The sequence below is a fragment of the Scatophagus argus genome, chromosome 3, assembly GCF_020382885.2.
Source record: "Scatophagus argus isolate fScaArg1 chromosome 3, fScaArg1.pri, whole genome shotgun sequence".
NCBI lineage: Eukaryota > Metazoa > Chordata > Actinopteri > Scatophagidae > Scatophagus > Scatophagus argus.
In genome coordinates this window covers 28076150-28086245 of record NC_058495.1, presented here as the reverse complement: position 1 = coordinate 28086245, position 10096 = coordinate 28076150, and positions in this window count along the sequence as shown.

The following is a 10096-nucleotide window of genomic DNA, read 5'->3' as shown; positions in this document are numbered from 1 at the left end:
TTAAGGTAATCCTATTCATCGTCAATGGCAGAACCCTACCCCTAACCCTAACCCTAACCCTAACCCTAACCCTAACCCTCTCCCCATCTTTTTTGGGGGAGTATTTTTTGTTGTTAAAAAACAATTTCATTTTGATTGTTTAAAAAAATAAGTTAAAGTTTTATTTAAAAAAACAAGGAGCATGGACAATGATGGTTGGGAGCTGGTATGGCGTAACAAGAAACGCCGCCGTGCTCCCCAACCCAGATGGGATCAGGAGAACGGTTTACCCCCCAGGGGGATGGACCGTGCACCTCCCTTCTCCTTTGGAAGGAGGGACAAAGTCCCTTTCCCTAACCCTAACCCTTATCCCCTTAGTCTAACCCTAACCCTAAGTGGCTTATTTTCAGCCGCACTAACACTAACCCTAATGGAGCATTCTCCAAAAACCAAGTGCAAAACAGGATGCTAACCCTAACCCTAACACAGACACAGACGCACACTCACACACACACACGCACACAAAGACGCACACTCACGCAGAGACACACACTCACACACAGACACACACAGACGCACACACACACTCACACAGACACATACACACACAGAGACGCACACAGACACACACTCTCAAACACACACAAAGACACACACTCACACAGAGACACACACTCACAGACGCACACTCACACAGAGACACACACACACACACACACACACAAAGACGCACACTCACGCAGAGACACACACTCACACACACACACACTCACAGACGCACACTCACACAGACACACACACACACACACACACAAAGACGCACACTCACGCAGAGACACACACTCACACACACACACACTCACAGACGCACACTCACACAGAGACACACACTCGCACACAGACGCACACTCACACACAAAGACACACACTCACACAGAGACACACACAGACACACACTCATACACACGCACACTCACACACACACTCAGCCATAGAAACAAACCAAGATTTGGAATTTGCTGTATCTCTGGAACTGTATGTCGTACAACCTCGGGGGTGGTACCGTTGGAAAGGGCGTGGCCACATTTGGGGGGGTAGGACTTGGTTTCATCTCGCTACCACCTTCCTAGCCCAAGATATTCCAGTAAAAGTCAGATGGCAAATTTTGCCATCCTGCTTTTATCCCCTTAGTCTAACCCTAACCTCTATTCTATACTAGTTCTAATCCTAATCACATTTCTAAACCTAACCCTAATCTCTATACTTCTCTTTTCCTTAAATCCTAACCCTAACCCTAATTCTGAATCTAACCCTAACCTCTATAATTCTCTTAAAACCCTAATCCTGACCCTTATCTTGAACCTAACCCTAACCTCGGTATCCTTTTTAAGCCCTAACCCTAACCCTCTGCTTTTTTAATAACCCTAACTTTAACCCTAATCTCTATTTGACTGTTAACCCTAATCCTAACTTCTATGATTATTCTGACCCTAACCCTAATTTTTGTTTTATTCAATTATCAATTTCATCTTGATTTTGTTTATATATTGTACATAATATTAATTTATATATAGCATGAATTGATAGAGATATTAAAAGGCTAAAATAAATTAAAAAATAAATACCGTTCTAATTCATAAGCATAAATAGTTAAAAATTAATTTAGACTTGTGTCACATAATGTATGTACATATAAAAAGATAAAAAATAATATTGTTGAGATCATTTTGGAAGATTGGAATAAATTAGGGTTAAAAAGAGGGACAAATTTCATATAAAACCTTGTTGTGTTAAAAAAGACGATTGGGAATTAAAAAAGACGATTGGAAAATAAAAAAGACGAACGGCGGGTAGTAAAAAAGGAAGCAGACACTGGAGCTCATTTTCTACCTGACCATTGATGGGAGCACATCATTGCCTTCACCAGCTTGGATTAAGCCAGTTTGCTACCAGTTATTTGTGTGCCACTACCTGAGGAAGACCTTTACCGGTCGAAACGTCGTTTTTGTTTATTGGCACACCTTCCTTAGTTCATTGTTTTTCATTTTTCATTTTTTGATCCTTTCCTTGTTTTTTGGAAAGCGCTTTTTGTTTGTTCTGTAAAAAAATTAATAAAAAATAAAAAATAAAAAAAAGAAGAAAAAATAAAAAAAATTAAAAAAAATTAAAAAAAATTTTTAAAAAAATCATAAAAAACAAAAAAAGAAAAAAAAGAAAAAAATAACAATAAATAAATAGCAGTACTTGGCAAACTTACTGCCATGGATGATGGATGGCGGGTGGTGCGTTATGGCCGTCAACGCCCACGCAACCGCCAATTCTTTGGGGACAGGTATGGGGGACCGGAGGGGTGGACGGACAGTGCCCGTCCCTTTTCCTTTCAAGGGAGAAGGGTTCAGTTCCCTCCCCCTAACCAGCCAGTGCCTCCCCCCAAGGCTTCCCGGTACACTGGTCCCCAGACTTCATTTCGCTCTTATGCAGCGGTAGTTCGACAGGGGTATTCACGACCGGCCCGAGGTGGGGGTTTCTCGAGGGCCAGGGAAGATGATGTAAGACGTGAAGCAGCTGACCCCGATTTTGGACGACTTATTCGTAAAGTGCATGGCATCATTAAGATGGTGCACCATCTTCAGAATGTGGCTCTGAAGCCAGGCAGGCCAGAGCCCAGGATGATAGTGAGGATGGTGGAGATTCTCTCGGGGATGATTAAGCCGGCATACCCACGACAACATACCATGGATATGATCGTGGGTAATGCAAAAAATTGGGGACAAATGACTCTCCAGATTTTGATGGAGCACTATGAAGAGGGCTTGGAGAGATTCCTGGAGGAGCTCTCCGCCATGGATACTCGTGAATGGAAAGAGGCCTTTCAGGTGGCGGCCCGTTGGGCCAGAAGAAACCTACGACGTATCCAGCAGAGTGTCATTGAACATGCTGAGGCCCTTATCGCGGCTAAGTTGGAAGGGGAGCCGGTTCAGGTCCGGGCCCCGCGCGATACTGCTTTCCCAAGTAGGGATCGTGGTATTGATATTACAGACCAGGCACAAGAACAGAGGGTACCTCCAGTTACTGTGTCTAAAGTCCACTCTCGGAGGGCTATGACTTCGGTAGCTACCATGACGGACCGTGTATCCATTGAAGAAAGAAGGCATTCCAGTCCTACAAAGGAATGGATGCCTTCTCCTCAAGAACAAAGAGAGGAAAGAATGAGAAAGCCTAAGGGGGTTGTTCTCACGGAGGAAAGTTTTCTCCAAGAAGGTGGGGTGGAACATCCAAAGGATGTGGAAGTATTGGAGGCCCCGGTTCGGACAGCTTCTGAACTGGCATTAGAGGCGTTGTTTGATGAACTGCAGGCTGAAGAAGAAAGAGAAGAGGCTGCCAGGGCTGCAGAACAGGCCGAGATTGAGGCGCGAAGAGTAGCTGCAGATGCTGAAGACCAGGGGCAACCTTCCCAGGCTTCGGTGCGGGAAGTGCAAGTTCAAGTCCATCAGGAGGATTTAGGAGAGGATGACATTTTTGAGCACTCTTTGCCTGGGTCGATTGAGCTGGAGCCCCGGTTCCAAGTGCATCGACATCAGAACACTACTAGGAAGATGACGGACTGGAACTGGGAAGCAAAACGGAAGTGGATTTTCTTGGGTGATTCCAACCTCACCAAATTTCCTGATTTTTCTAACAGAGACTTGCAAGTGGAGAGTTTCCCGGGGGCGGACTTTCGCCATGCAGAAGCCCTGATGAAAAAAATGACACCACCACAAAATTTGGTGGTAGAGAAGATGGTTCTGTCATTTGGAATTAACAGTAGGGCGAATAAGCCAAAAGAGACAACCATCAAATCTCTGCAGGCGGCTGTTAGGGCTGCAAAAAACCGCTTCCCGTATGCGGAAGTTTGGATTCCATTGATTAATTTCTCTGAGAATTTATCTGTTGAGGAGAAGGGAAATCTGCAAGTTTTGAATGAGTACATTTTGAGGAATAGAGTGCATATTCCTCCTTTGGCCGAGGATTTGTTTCATACGGACGAGGATGATATCCATTGGACAGAGGAAACAGGCGAGGCCATGTTTCACCATTGGACATCCTTTTTAAACTGCAACACCCCCTGAACCTGGAACAGCATGGGGGTGATAGTTCATTAACCCTTCAGGCTCAGGACGTTGTGGTTTTGGCAAAGAATTTTACACTCTCCAGGCCACAAAGGGAACTCTTGAATAAAGGTTTACAATTCATTCCAGCATTAGATATAGGTAAAAAATTAAAAGTTAATTTGGAATTGGACATACAAAATTATCATAGGAAAATCAAATTGGCAACTTATTTTAGGGATAAACAGACGAAAGACAAATTACCATTTATGGGACCCTCGGACTGGACGCCCTTTTTACATGAACTTCCATTGGAAGTAGCCACTTTAATTCATAAGGATTTAGAAAAATTTCATAACTGTTTTAAATTAGTGAAAGAAAAGTTAAATATCTCATTGGAGGAAGTTCGGGCTTTACGGGAACTTCAACATACAAAACATATTGTGATAAAACCTGCGGATAAGGGTTCAGCAGTAGTTATCCTAAGCCGTGAACAATATGTTTTTGAAGTACATCGCCAATTACAGAATAATATTTATTATAAAAAACTGGATAAACCGATGTATTTGGAGACAATCCCAATGGTGGCGGAAATACTTAATTCATTGAAGGACAAGAAATTTATTAATTCTAAACAGCACAAGTATTTGTTGGGCGATTCCCAGCCGAGGGAGAGATTGTTCTATATTTTGCCAAAAATACATAAAGATCCTGACAAATGGACTATTCCGTATGAAGTTCCACCGGGACGGCCTATTGTGTCGGACTGCTCAAGTGAAACTTATCGCACTGCCGAATTTTTGGATTATTACCTGAACCCATTATCGGTTAAGCATCCGGCATATGTGAAGGATACATATCATTTTGTTGAGATGGTAAAGAATTTGAGGATTGTGGATGATTTTTATTTTTTTTCAATGGATGTGGATAATTTGTACACAAATATTCCTATTCCTGCAGGCATTGATTCAGTTAAGAAAATTTTCCAAAAATTTCCTGATCCAAAAAGGCCTGACCAAGAGTTGCTGAAGTTGCTGGAAATTAATCTCACACGGAATGATTTTATGTTTGATAATGAATTTTATTTGCAAATCAAGGGAACGGCCATGGGTAAGAAATTTGCGCCCGCTTATGCGAATATATTTATGGCGAATTGGGAGGAGGAGGTTTTCCCCAAGTGTAAAAAGACACCGGCCCACTATTTGAGATATCTGGACGATATTTGGGGTATTTGGACAGGGTCCGAACCGGAGTTTAAGGAATTTGTTCAAATTTTGAATTCACATGATCCATCTATACAATTAAAAGTTGAAATAAATAACCAGTTCATAGATTTTTTAGACACTACAGTATTCAAGGGACCAGATTATAAAAACAATTATAAATTGGATGTCAAGGTATTTTTTAAAACCACAGACACACATGCATTGTTACACAAACAGAGTTTTCATCCAAGGCATACGTTTCGGGGAATCATTAAGTCACAGCTTCTTAGATTCAGACGGATTTGCACCAGACGGATTGATTTCCTGGAGGCAGTGAGGACCCTGTTCAAAGCGTTACGTAAGAGAGGATATTCTCGGACCTTTTTGAGAAAGTGTTTTAAAACTTTTCAAGAGGAGAGACAGGAGGTTCAGAGTGATTTAATCCCACTTATCACTACGTTTTCTTCGAACAGTAGATTTTTCAATAGACACATTAAAAATAATTTTAAGGGAATTATGGGCCGATCAAAAGTGATCCCTAATTCATCAGTGATTTCGGCGTATAGGAGGAATAAAAATTTATTGGACATTTTAATTAAGGCCAGACTCCCGAGTCTTCATAGAGATAAGCCGAAGCAGTTGGATTCCCATTTTGTGAGATTACAATTTATTAGGAATGCAAGAGATCAGACTATTGTGCAAATTAAGCAAGGTTTTAGTCTACATACAAGGAATTGTGTTTACGCTATTTTCTGTTCAAAATGTGGTCAAAAGTATGTAGGTGAGACAAGGAATAATCTGTCCACGAGATTGTATCAACATAGATACAATATCACGAACATGAAGGAAGTGGATACGCCTTTAGTTTTACATTTTTTGAAACATGGCTTGGATTCATTGAAGATAGCTGGATTGCAGCAAGGGGTAAATTGGACTGATGGGGAAAGGAAAAAGAGAGAGAGATATTGGATTTATTTATTGGATACTAGAGAACCATTTGGATTGAATTTAAAACGGAATTGAGTATAAGGGGATTGATTATCATTGATATGGGGTTCTATATAATACTTATTATGTATTCATATATGGTGTTTTAACCCTAACCCTAACCCCAATTTCTTCTTCAACCCTAACCCTAACCTCTATTCTATACTAGTTCTAATCCTAATCACATTTCTAAACCTAACCCTAATCTCTATACTTCTCTTTTCCTTAAATCCTAACCCTAACCCTAATTCTGAATCTAACCCTAACCTCTATAATTCTCTTAAAACCCTAATCCTGACCCTTATCTTGAACCTAACCCTAACCTCGGTATCCTTTTTAAGCCCTAACCCTAACCCTCTGCTTTTTTAATAACCCTAACTTTAACCCTAATCTCTATTTGACTGTTAACCCTAATCCTAACTTCTATGATTATTCTGACCCTAACCCTAATTTTTGTTTTATTCAATTATCAATTTCATCTTGATTTTGTTTATATATTGTACATAATATTAATTTATATATAGCATGAATTGATAGAGATATTAAAAGGCTAAAATAAATTAAAAAATAAATACCGTTCTAATTCATAAGCATAAATAGTTAAAAATTAATTTAGACTTGTGTCACATAATGTATGTACATATAAAAAGATAAAAAATAATATTGTTGAGATCATTTTGGAAGATTGGAATAAATTAGGGTTAAAAAGAGGGACAAATTTCATATAAAACCTTGTTGTGTTAAAAAAGACGATTGGGAATTAAAAAAGACGATTGGAAAATAAAAAAGACGAACGGCGGGTAGTAAAAAAGGAAGCAGACACTGGAGCTCATTTTCTACCTGACCATTGATGGGAGCACATCATTGCCTTCACCAGCTTGGATTAAGCCAGTTTGCTACCAGTTATTTGTGTGCCACTACCTGAGGAAGACCTTTACCGGTCGAAACGTCGTTTTTGTTTATTGGCACACCTTCCTTAGTTCATTGTTTTTCATTTTTCATTTTTTGATCCTTTCCTTGTTTTTTGGAAAGCGCTTTTTGTTTGTTCTGTAAAAAAATTAATAAAAAATAAAAAATAAAAAAAAGAAGAAAAAATAAAAAAAATTAAAAAAAATTAAAAAAAATTTTTAAAAAAATCATAAAAAACAAAAAAAGAAAAAAAAGAAAAAAATAACAATAAATAAATAGCAGTACTTGGCAAACTTACTGCCATGGATGATGGATGGCGGGTGGTGCGTTATGGCCGTCAACGCCCACGCAACCGCCAATTCTTTGGGGACAGGTATGGGGGACCGGAGGGGTGGACGGACAGTGCCCGTCCCTTTTCCTTTCAAGGGAGAAGGGTTCAGTTCCCTCCCCCTAACCAGCCAGTGCCTCCCCCCAAGGCTTCCCGGTACACTGGTCCCCAGACTTCATTTCGCTCTTATGCAGCGGTAGTTCGACAGGGGTATTCACGACCGGCCCGAGGTGGGGGTTTCTCGAGGGCCAGGGAAGATGATGTAAGACGTGAAGCAGCTGACCCCGATTTTGGACGACTTATTCGTAAAGTGCATGGCATCATTAAGATGGTGCACCATCTTCAGAATGTGGCTCTGAAGCCAGGCAGGCCAGAGCCCAGGATGATAGTGAGGATGGTGGAGATTCTCTCGGGGATGATTAAGCCGGCATACCCACGACAACATACCATGGATATGATCGTGGGTAATGCAAAAAATTGGGGACAAATGACTCTCCAGATTTTGATGGAGCACTATGAAGAGGGCTTGGAGAGATTCCTGGAGGAGCTCTCCGCCATGGATACTCGTGAATGGAAAGAGGCCTTTCAGGTGGCGGCCCGTTGGGCCAGAAGAAACCTACGACGTATCCAGCAGAGTGTCATTGAACATGCTGAGGCCCTTATCGCGGCTAAGTTGGAAGGGGAGCCGGTTCAGGTCCGGGCCCCGCGCGATACTGCTTTCCCAAGTAGGGATCGTGGTATTGATATTACAGACCAGGCACAAGAACAGAGGGTACCTCCAGTTACTGTGTCTAAAGTCCACTCTCGGAGGGCTATGACTTCGGTAGCTACCATGACGGACCGTGTATCCATTGAAGAAAGAAGGCATTCCAGTCCTACAAAGGAATGGATGCCTTCTCCTCAAGAACAAAGAGAGGAAAGAATGAGAAAGCCTAAGGGGGTTGTTCTCACGGAGGAAAGTTTTCTCCAAGAAGGTGGGGTGGAACATCCAAAGGATGTGGAAGTATTGGAGGCCCCGGTTCGGACAGCTTCTGAACTGGCATTAGAGGCGTTGTTTGATGAACTGCAGGCTGAAGAAGAAAGAGAAGAGGCTGCCAGGGCTGCAGAACAGGCCGAGATTGAGGCGCGAAGAGTAGCTGCAGATGCTGAAGACCAGGGGCAACCTTCCCAGGCTTCGGTGCGGGAAGTGCAAGTTCAAGTCCATCAGGAGGATTTAGGAGAGGATGACATTTTTGAGCACTCTTTGCCTGGGTCGATTGAGCTGGAGCCCCGGTTCCAAGTGCATCGACATCAGAACACTACTAGGAAGATGACGGACTGGAACTGGGAAGCAAAACGGAAGTGGATTTTCTTGGGTGATTCCAACCTCACCAAATTTCCTGATTTTTCTAACAGAGACTTGCAAGTGGAGAGTTTCCCGGGGGCGGACTTTCGCCATGCAGAAGCCCTGATGAAAAAAATGACACCACCACAAAATTTGGTGGTAGAGAAGATGGTTCTGTCATTTGGAATTAACAGTAGGGCGAATAAGCCAAAAGAGACAACCATCAAATCTCTGCAGGCGGCTGTTAGGGCTGCAAAAAACCGCTTCCCGTATGCGGAAGTTTGGATTCCATTGATTAATTTCTCTGAGAATTTATCTGTTGAGGAGAAGGGAAATCTGCAAGTTTTGAATGAGTACATTTTGAGGAATAGAGTGCATATTCCTCCTTTGGCCGAGGATTTGTTTCATACGGACGAGGATGATATCCATTGGACAGAGGAAACAGGCGAGGCCATGTTTCACCATTGGACATCCTTTTTAAACTGCAACACCCCCTGAACCTGGAACAGCATGGGGGTGATAGTTCATTAACCCTTCAGGCTCAGGACGTTGTGGTTTTGGCAAAGAATTTTACACTCTCCAGGCCACAAAGGGAACTCTTGAATAAAGGTTTACAATTCATTCCAGCATTAGATATAGGTAAAAAATTAAAAGTTAATTTGGAATTGGACATACAAAATTATCATAGGAAAATCAAATTGGCAACTTATTTTAGGGATAAACAGACGAAAGACAAATTACCATTTATGGGACCCTCGGACTGGACGCCCTTTTTACATGAACTTCCATTGGAAGTAGCCACTTTAATTCATAAGGATTTAGAAAAATTTCATAACTGTTTTAAATTAGTGAAAGAAAAGTTAAATATCTCATTGGAGGAAGTTCGGGCTTTACGGGAACTTCAACATACAAAACATATTGTGATAAAACCTGCGGATAAGGGTTCAGCAGTAGTTATCCTAAGCCGTGAACAATATGTTTTTGAAGTACATCGCCAATTACAGAATAATATTTATTATAAAAAACTGGATAAACCGATGTATTTGGAGACAATCCCAATGGTGGCGGAAATACTTAATTCATTGAAGGACAAGAAATTTATTAATTCTAAACAGCACAAGTATTTGTTGGGCGATTCCCAGCCGAGGGAGAGATTGTTCTATATTTTGCCAAAAATACATAAAGATCCTGACAAATGGACTATTCCGTATGAAGTTCCACCGGGACGGCCTATTGTGTCGGACTGCTCAAGTGAAACTTATCGCACTGCCGAATT